The 8,978-nt window shown below is 42.0% G+C and overlaps 1 pseudogene; it reads left to right on the plus strand.

Annotated features, from left to right (window-relative positions):
* The first annotated feature begins 4,816 nt into the window (after nucleotides 1–4,816).
* LOC110338393 lies at nucleotides 4,817–6,028 on the plus strand (annotated as a pseudogene).
* The last annotated feature ends 2,950 nt before the right edge of the window (nucleotides 6,029–8,978 follow it).

Here is an 8,978-nt window from a genome sequence, read left to right on the forward strand (position 1 = left end):
GACAGAGTCCACACTCATTTCCTTGGCAAAACTATCCTCAGCTCAGAACACCATGAGACAGAATTCAAACCATAATTCCACCAAGTGTGAATTTTTAAAGCCATCTTCCTACCTTCACCAAGGATGAAGGCAGCAATAGCACAACTGATGGTCACATTGTCACTAAGGTGGGCAAAGAAGAAGGTGCTTAACACTTGGAAAATACAGTGCCACAGAGTTCACAAGCAGGGATGACAAGAAAGTGCTCAAAAGGAAAACATTGAGGTCTTCACCAATTAAATCCCATTGCACCAGGCACAGCAGTACTGTGCTGGATTCTAGTGGTATGGGAGAGTCCAAATCCTTGTAGAAAAGGCTACCAGAAAATCCACTGGTCATGGGAACTTAATATATCTCTTTTCATCCTCTGCTGAAGTAGAAGGCTGTCTGAAGACAGGACTTGCTGTGTGCTTTTAGCAAACCATATTCCTTGTCCCTGAGGTTTGATCAAAAGTCAGTACAATAAGGAATCTGTGGAGGAAATAAGGTAACGTAATAAGAACTCTGAGGCTGGGCGTGGTGGCGCACGCCCTTAATCCCAGCACTCGGGAAGCAGAGGCAGGCGGATTTCTGAGTTCGAGGCCAGCCTGGTCTAGTCTACAAAGTGAGTTCCAGGATAGCCAGAGCTATACAGAGAAACCCTGTCTCGAAAAACCAAAAAAAAAAAAAAAAAAAAAAAAGAACTCTGGCTCAGGGAGCTGTACCAATTGCCTCAATTCTGAAAACAGATCAAGTCTAGGAATATGTTGAACTGGCAAGATGCTGACACCCACCGAAGCCTTGGGAAGCACAGGCTTCCCACTTGAGAACTAGCATGGCTAAGACACTCTCATCTTAACAGCCACAAGCACCACCTCACCCTCACAACATTACTCTTCTCGATTAGATCAGAGGTCACTCAAGGAATTTACACTCCTGACCTTGTAAAGTAAATTCTTCTTACCCCTTGATCCAATTCATAAACTTCTTAGTAAGTAGGAACTTACATTAAGGCAAAAACGACAGATGAAGGAACCTAAGATGCTTACATTGGAGATATCTCCATTACTGGAAGTAACCTAATAGAAACTGGGTAGACAATACTAGTGAGGGTACCTTCAAGAGGATTAGAAATAGAGACAGGAGTAAAGCTAGTGGCAACCATGTGTACTTCCAACTATTGCGGCTCATGGTTACCTGAGGAAAGATAGAAATTTCAGGTCAGCATTATTATCAGCTCTATCAAGAAATAGGGAAACTTCATCCAGACATAGAATCTTAATGAAAAGCAATTCTTACAGGTGAGATTTACACATGAACATCAATGCATCTTGGAAAACAGTAGCTATTTTCTGTGCTCTCTTATATAGCTTGAAATGGTAGATTCCCAGGAGCCTCGTGATCATCAAAGCTACCCCAAGCCAGTAGCTTTCTGGTTCTTGTCTTGAGAGTTCAAGGTGGGTTTTAGAAAGAAATATGGTATTACAGAGAACGTAAGAAAAATAGAGATATCAGAGTGCCTTTGCAGCACTGGAAGTGGGAGACCATTGAGCCTCATTACCTGGAAATTAATAAGGCTTTTCTAAATAGAGAAAAGAAGGAGAAGATGAGCTAGTCAGTCCAGTTCCCATTTCAGGTCTGGCAGTGCATTGTGTTTTCAATCCTGTCCTTAGTATTAGTTGGAAAAAAAAGTCCTTTTCTGCTTTAGGGGAAACTGATAAGGAAAAAACAGACTCTCTTCTGACAGCTACAACCTATAGCCATGACAGAACCAGAGACATTTTCAGCTCAAACACGTCTGGATCCTCTGCCTTCTGTGAAGATGAGGCTGCCTACAGGCCCATTGGGCATTTCTGTTGTTAGGCCAAAACCCAAAGAAGTCATACTTTTTCTTCTGGGTTTTTTTACTCTAAATGGTCTAATAAGTTTCTCCCTCCTGTTTTCATTAATGTCATTTTAATTAACCTTACATAAAGAACTGGACAAATAACTCAGGACAAGATCCCGAAAACATCAAGCAATAAATGCGTTGTGTGTTTGTAGCCAAAGGTAATCACTAAAATATCCCTTAAAGGAGAAAGAAAACTTCATCCTTGCAAATGTGTGTCCTATTTATGGAACAATGAAGGGCTCAAATGTTGAGAAAATTGTATTCTTGTAAATACTTATTACGTAAATAATAAAACATAAAGTAAAATATAATTTGTTTGAGATTTCTAAACAAAAGATTTTACTGTTCAGGGAATACCCTTTGCGCTTTACACTATTAAATTAAGTTCTGTAATTCATTGGGCTTTGCCATGTGGGCCGTGTTCCTATTACACAAAAAAACACAATGGGACAGAACTTTAGCTGTCAGATTGAGAAAAGCAAGTCCTGGGCCTCATAAGCTCTGGAACAGTGTGGCCAATGGCTGGAGCATCAGCTCCATTTCACTTGCCTCTCATTGCATGACTATGTGAGTGTTGAATAAAAATAGAGAGACACTTAGCAATTTTGCAATTGTGTTGAGAGCATATTTATCAGTCTCGCTTCCATATGTCACGGCTCTGATCCAGACTCACTAAGATTTCTACACTAACTAATCTAAGAAATGCAAATTGCTGGGCTTAGAATTTAAGAAAAAGTTATTTGTCCATTATATATAATATTTACCCATCTGAACTAAATTTGGATTTAAGTGCTATAAGATATATATGACAGTGTGTGCAAGTGTGTGTGTGTGTGTGTGTGTGTGTGTGTGTGTGTGTGTGTTCCTGAGAGAGTATTCATGTGCATGAATTTAGAGACCAGAGATCAACCTCCAAAGTTATTTTTCAGGAGTTGTTCACTTTTGTTCTTTTGACAGAGTCTTGTGCCCTTTCCCCAGCCTTGATGCAAACCCATGATGGTTTTAGGACCTAGCTGGACTTGCCTGGCCTCACTGCATTTACAGTTTCCTACAGGAGCTTTGAGGAGTTGACCACCTGCTGAGCTTGCTTTTGCAACTCAATCCAGCTGAAACAAAGGATGGGTCTGTAGGTTTTCCCTATATAAACACAGTGCTGAAAATTAAACTTTGAGCCTTGATCAGAAACCTTTGTCTTGTCTTCATCCTTCTCTCCCTCTATCCCTGTCCTTTTTTATTTCCAGCCTCCCTTTCAGGTACCTAGTTCAACCAAAGCTACTGGACAGCTACAGGGTCTCCCAAACAAGGGAGGACTGACTGTGAAACACTGTCTTGGTGGACCTCCACAGAAAAAGGAAGAAGCTACAGTATCCTGCAATAAACAGCATTAATGCTAGCATTAGCCATAAATTTTATATATTTATTTATTTGGAGGCTGTTGTTGCAGGAGGTGCAAAGAGAATAAAGCTAGGATGAACAAGTGTTGACCCGACGTTGAATTCACCTAGGGATGTGACATGGAAATTTGTTCATAGCCAAGAGCTGCATCAGACAATGAGAGGAGCAGGGTTTAAAAACAACACAAAACAACAACCAAAAAAAAAAAAAGTTTAAAAATTATTTAGCTCAAGTAGATTTATCCTGTTCATGGTTCCCAGAAGTAGGAATGGTAAATATGCAGATGACATGAGAAAGAGAAAGAGAGAATAACTTTAAGAAAAGCCAGTTGTCCCCTGTCTGGGACACATTAGCAGAAAGGAAGGAAAATGATCAGAGCTCTCCTAAGGACAGGAGGAAACCAGGAGGCATCCTGCTTCCTCTCTGGCTCCTACTGGAGATATCCTTAGTTCAGGTTCAAGTTCTCCCTCTGTCTATTGTCTGTCCTTGGTGCACCAATCTGTCCACTTGTGTCAACTTTTTGTTTCTTTGTTTGAATGACTGTTGTTCTGTCTTTCATGTTCAAACGAAAAAATGGTAAAAACTTTATCTGCTGACTATCCATCCCTTGATTTAGTTTAACTTGCTTAGAAGGCAGTTTCAGTTTGCACAGCAGAAACTGATAAGTCACCCTGCACTACAGCTGGGAGTCAAGCACTGCTGGAAAAAAAAATCTGCTCTTAAAGGGGCCAGCAGCTTCTCAAGTTCTAAGGCAAGTAAGCTGATGGCTATTTTTTCCTAGAAAAAAATCTCTGCAATTGTGTTTATTGGGTTTAGAAAGTGACAGGGTGCTTTTTCTCTTGAAATTACAGCTAGAAAGGGTAAGAAAATTTTGTTTGGTCTAAATATATAAGATGTGTGTAGCCACTTCATTTTTGTTTCTGATTGGTTTTAAAGGTATGAATGTGTTCTACATGTCTTGGCTACAGAGTATTCACTTATAAGTTATTGGGTATGATTAGAAATTTGTAACATTGGTAAGAGAAAACTTAAAACTGGTAACTCAGGGTCGGGGTCATTTTAAACGACAACATGTGGCATGAGCCAACCCAGGAAAACAGGTCTCTAAAGATACTTCTAAATTGGAATAATATTTTATGTAATTCTTATCCTAGAAACTAGAACTCAAATGTTGCAGAATTAATGTAAAGCTCAGAGCCACCTCAGCAGACGCTTGTGTGTCGTTGCTTTTGTCTTGGTAAAGAATGAGAGAAGACAAGGTGGCTTTGGTTCCTCTGATGTGTAGTGGGTTCAATCTATTACTAATAAGAGATCTAACCTTAAATTACTAATTGATGATGATGGTGGTTAGGTTTCTGGCCAGCACCTTAGAAGTAATGCACGATTGAGAGTGGCGAGTGCAGAAGAGACCCAGCTACTTGTGCGGGGCAGGGGGGGGGTAGGGGGCAGGCTGGCCCACAGTGCTGGCAGCTCTGAGATTTCAGTGTGACTCTAGCCTGTGGCCCCGCCGCCATGAGCACCAAGCAGATCACCTGCAGGTATGTTATGCATGGTGTATGTCTCTAAGGTAGCCAGTGCCTGTTCTCACATGACTTGGTGAACTGAAAGCCGTCCACCATCTGCAAATACTACCAGAAGGTGCACGTTGCAGATATGATCATACAACTGCAGCAGGTGGAGCTTCACCCTCCTCAAGCCATAGTCCCCACCCTTCTCCACATTGCCACATCTGTTATGAGATCACATTCGAATGAACCTGGAAAGTGGGAGAAGACGCTGGTGCTCAGAGACTGCAATCTCACTGTTCTGGCTGAAGACAAGATTCCAAGCACAGTGAATAATCAAGGTGGCTGCAGTGACCCTCAGACCAGCCCAGAGATGAAGCCCCACTCCTACCTAGATGCCATCAGGACTGGCCTGGATGACTTGGAGGCCAGCAGCTCCTACAGCAATGAGCAGCAGTTGTGTCCCTATGCTGATGTTGGGGAGTGCCAGTTTGGAGATGTCTGTGTCTACCTGCATGGAGACATGTGTGAGATCTGCAGGCTTCAATTGCTCCACCCCTTTGACCCAGAACAAAGGAAAGCTCATGAGAAGACGTGTATGTTGACATTTGAACATGAGATGGAAAGGGCTTTTGCCTTCCAGGTGAGCCAGGACAAAGTGTGCAGCATCTGTATGGAGGTGATCTGCTTCTGAGAGGAGGTTTGGCATTCTCTCCAACTGCAGCCACACCTACTGCCTGTCCTGCATCCATCGATGGAGATGTGCCAAGCAGTTTGAAAACCCGATCATAAAGTCTTATCCAAAGTGCCGTGTGATATCAAAGTTTGTAATTCCAAGTGTGTATTGGGTAGAAGATCAGAATAAAAAGAATGAATTAATTGAAGCTTTCAAACAGGGAATGGGGGAAAAGGCATGTAAATACTTTGTACATGGCAAGGGGACCTGCCCCTTTGGAAGCAAGTGCCATTACTGCCATGCTTAACCTGACGGGCCGCTGGCAGAGCCAGAGAAACCTCATAAGCAGCTAAGCGCTGAAGGCACTGTGAGGTTTTGTTGTTGTTGTTGTTGTTTTGATTTGTTTTGTTTTTAACTCTGCAGCTTTGGATTTTTATTGAGAACTGAGAAACCCGGCCAGTCCCCAGCACTGATGATGTGAATGTGATGGAGCTAGGAGGCCTCTTCATGCACCTTTCTGGAGTAGAGTCATCAGAACCCTAATCAATACTGATACCTTCATTTGGGCTCTGCAGTCAACTTTCCAAGGCATGGTACAGACACATCTGACACTGACCGGAGGTAACACGGTACTGGGATGTGAGTGCAGAAGTGAGTCCCCCTGGTGAAAGGAAGGGAGATCACCAAGTCCACGGAATCACTACATTTAGAGTTGAGCTCTTAGTTGTATCTCCGGCCCCTTTACCAGGGACCAGCTATGTGGTCCAGCTGTTTTAATTGATTGCTTTTAAATGAAACCTGACTGCCAACTTTCTTTTGTAACTTTCTTCCTTAAGCAACAGTAAACTTACAGCTGCTCATAAAGCAGCAGATCTGTTTTGTTTTGTTTTTTGTTTTTTGTTTTTTCTCTTGTCAAGACATCACCAGCCCTGTAGAAGACCCCTCTACAGTGACCATCTCTAATATAGTTGTTGAGCCTTGGAATTTATGCAGCTGTGTAGTGAGAATACATTTGGTCACATTGGTGCTGTACCATAGTGTAGACTTTTATGGCTGTGAGAGTGGCTAATGAGTTCCTTCCAGTGTCTCAAGTCAACAGGTGTGCGCAGTTGTGAAGATCTCCAGGGAGACTCCATCTTACCCTCCCCTTGTACTGAGAGCACAAGATACAGGACTCACACACAAACTGCTTGTTCTCGACTATAAAGTAGGCTCTAGAATGTTTTTTTGTGGTAGACAGGAGCAGTCACTCCTCTGTCTAAGAACTGGGGCCAAGAAAGAGCAAGTTTGTCCTAAATCTGAATTTATTTTTGTAAAAACCTGTTAGTTATTACCTGTGTGCTTTTTGCTTGGTTGTTCATGTAACTGCAGAGGAGGATCCTTGAGTTAAGTCTACAAAAGAAACTACAAGTAGGGCCTGTACTGTGAGTTTGATATTACTTTTGAAGGAGTCAGTAGCCATTAAACCTAAATTTAATTTATTTTATTAAAATACCATAGTTGAGGAACAATCAGATAACTGTAATTTATCAGGCTCAATAAAAACAAAATTAACCCCCCCCAAAAAAACAAAACAAAACAAACAAGCAAACAAAAATACTAATTGATGAAAGAAGTTTTAAAGGATTCATAGACACTGGAGCTGATGTACTTACTCTCCTACAAGGGATTGGTTATTCCATTAATCCAAAACATAGCTCAAACTTAAGATTTATAAAAGGTTAATGAGGCTATGGAAGTTGTAGAGGCATTGCAACCTGGCTTGTCTACTCCATCTTCCATTTCAGAAAATGCATATAGAATTATTATGGATTTGGAAGATTGTTTTTATGCTGTTCCTGTGCATCCTGATGATTGTAAAGGGTTTGCCTTTAGTGAGCTTGTAATTTTGAAGAGCCTATGAAGAGATATCATTGGAAAGTTTTGCCTCAAGGAATGGCTAATAGCCTTACATTATGTAAAAAAAAAAAAAAAAAAAAAAATTAGTCTCTGCTTCAATACAAGAAGTTAGGATCTTGAATCTTTCAGTGTATACGACTCATTATATGGAGGGTATTTTATAGGCTGATCCCTCTAAAAGAGTTTTGCCACAAACCTTTGCTCTTCTTATACAATGAGTTTTAAAATTTTGGAGTAGTGTTGCTACAGCAAAGATTCGAATCGTTTTCAATATTTGGGACCTCAGTTATACCCTAAACAAAATTGTGGTACAGAAAATTCAAATAAGAAAAGATAATTTGCTTACTTTTGAATGCTTCTAGGAGGTGTTAATTGGCTAAGACCTCACCTTTAGCTCACCACAGGAGAGCTTAAGCTTCTGTTTGATGTTCTCAAGGGGAATGCAAATTAACTAGTAAGGGACAAATTGCTTTGTGAAAAGTAGAGGAAGCATTAGCCAACAGCAGATAAATTATATAGACTATAGATCAATTGTTGGCTGTTTGCATTATTGCTACCCATGTGCCCACAGCAATTCTTTGGCAAAAGGGAACATTAATGTGGGTTCATCTTTCTTTATCTCCAGGTAAAGTTTGAACACCCTATTATGAAGCTGTTTCTGTGTTAATACAGAATTGTAGGATAAAATCATGAAAGTATTTTAGAAAGAATGTCTTAAGAATCTGATGAAGATCTCTGGCACAATCTCAGTGGAGGGCCCCAAGGTTCCCAGAGGACTCTCCATGCTGCAGGCACCCTAGCACACCAGGGATCTTGAGATCACTGATGAGTGGAATGCAACATCAATTCCAAAAAACGCAGAGGGTCTTGTGGTAGCAGAAACAGGGTCAAAGGGCAAAGGCAGGCCCTAGCACAACCAGAATCTTGGGCTCACTTAAACCAGTTTATGCAGGAGAGCACATAGGTGGGAGAAGCAACAGAGCTTTTTGGACAGGGGCCCTTTGGGACTTCATCCTCAGTCAGGAGACAGAGCTGAGACACAGACCCCTGGACACCTTCCCTGCCAGAGGAGAGTCGGCCTCCAGGGAGGGCTCTGACCCCAGGAATCAGGAGGTGGGTCTGAGCTCCAGACTTCTGTGCACGTTCCCTGCAAGAGGAGAGCTTGCCTTCAGAGTGTTCTGACCACTGGGAGGCAGGAGAGAGTTGGTCTCTCAGGAGTGCTGACAGAGGCTAAAGAATCACAGGAGGAACAAGCTCCAGACAGAGACAGTTAGAACATTAACACCAAAAATTACCAGATAGTGAAAGGAAAATGCAAGAATCTTACTAACAGAAACCAAGACAACTGGGCATCATCAGANCCCAGTATGCCCACCACAGAGAGTCCTGGATACCCCAACACACCCGAAAAGCCAGATTTGGATCTACAATCATATCTCATGATTCTGGTAGAGGAATTTAAGAAGGGCATTAATTCCGGGCAGTGGGGGCACACGCCTTTAATCCCAGTACTTGGGAGGCAGAGGCAGGTGGATTTCTGAGTTCGAGGCCAGCCTGGTCTACAGAGTGAGTTCCAGGACAGCCAGGGCTACAC

This window comes from Mus pahari, chromosome 21 (assembly GCF_900095145.1).
Source record: "Mus pahari chromosome 21, PAHARI_EIJ_v1.1, whole genome shotgun sequence".
Taxonomy (NCBI): Eukaryota; Metazoa; Chordata; class Mammalia; order Rodentia; family Muridae; genus Mus; species Mus pahari.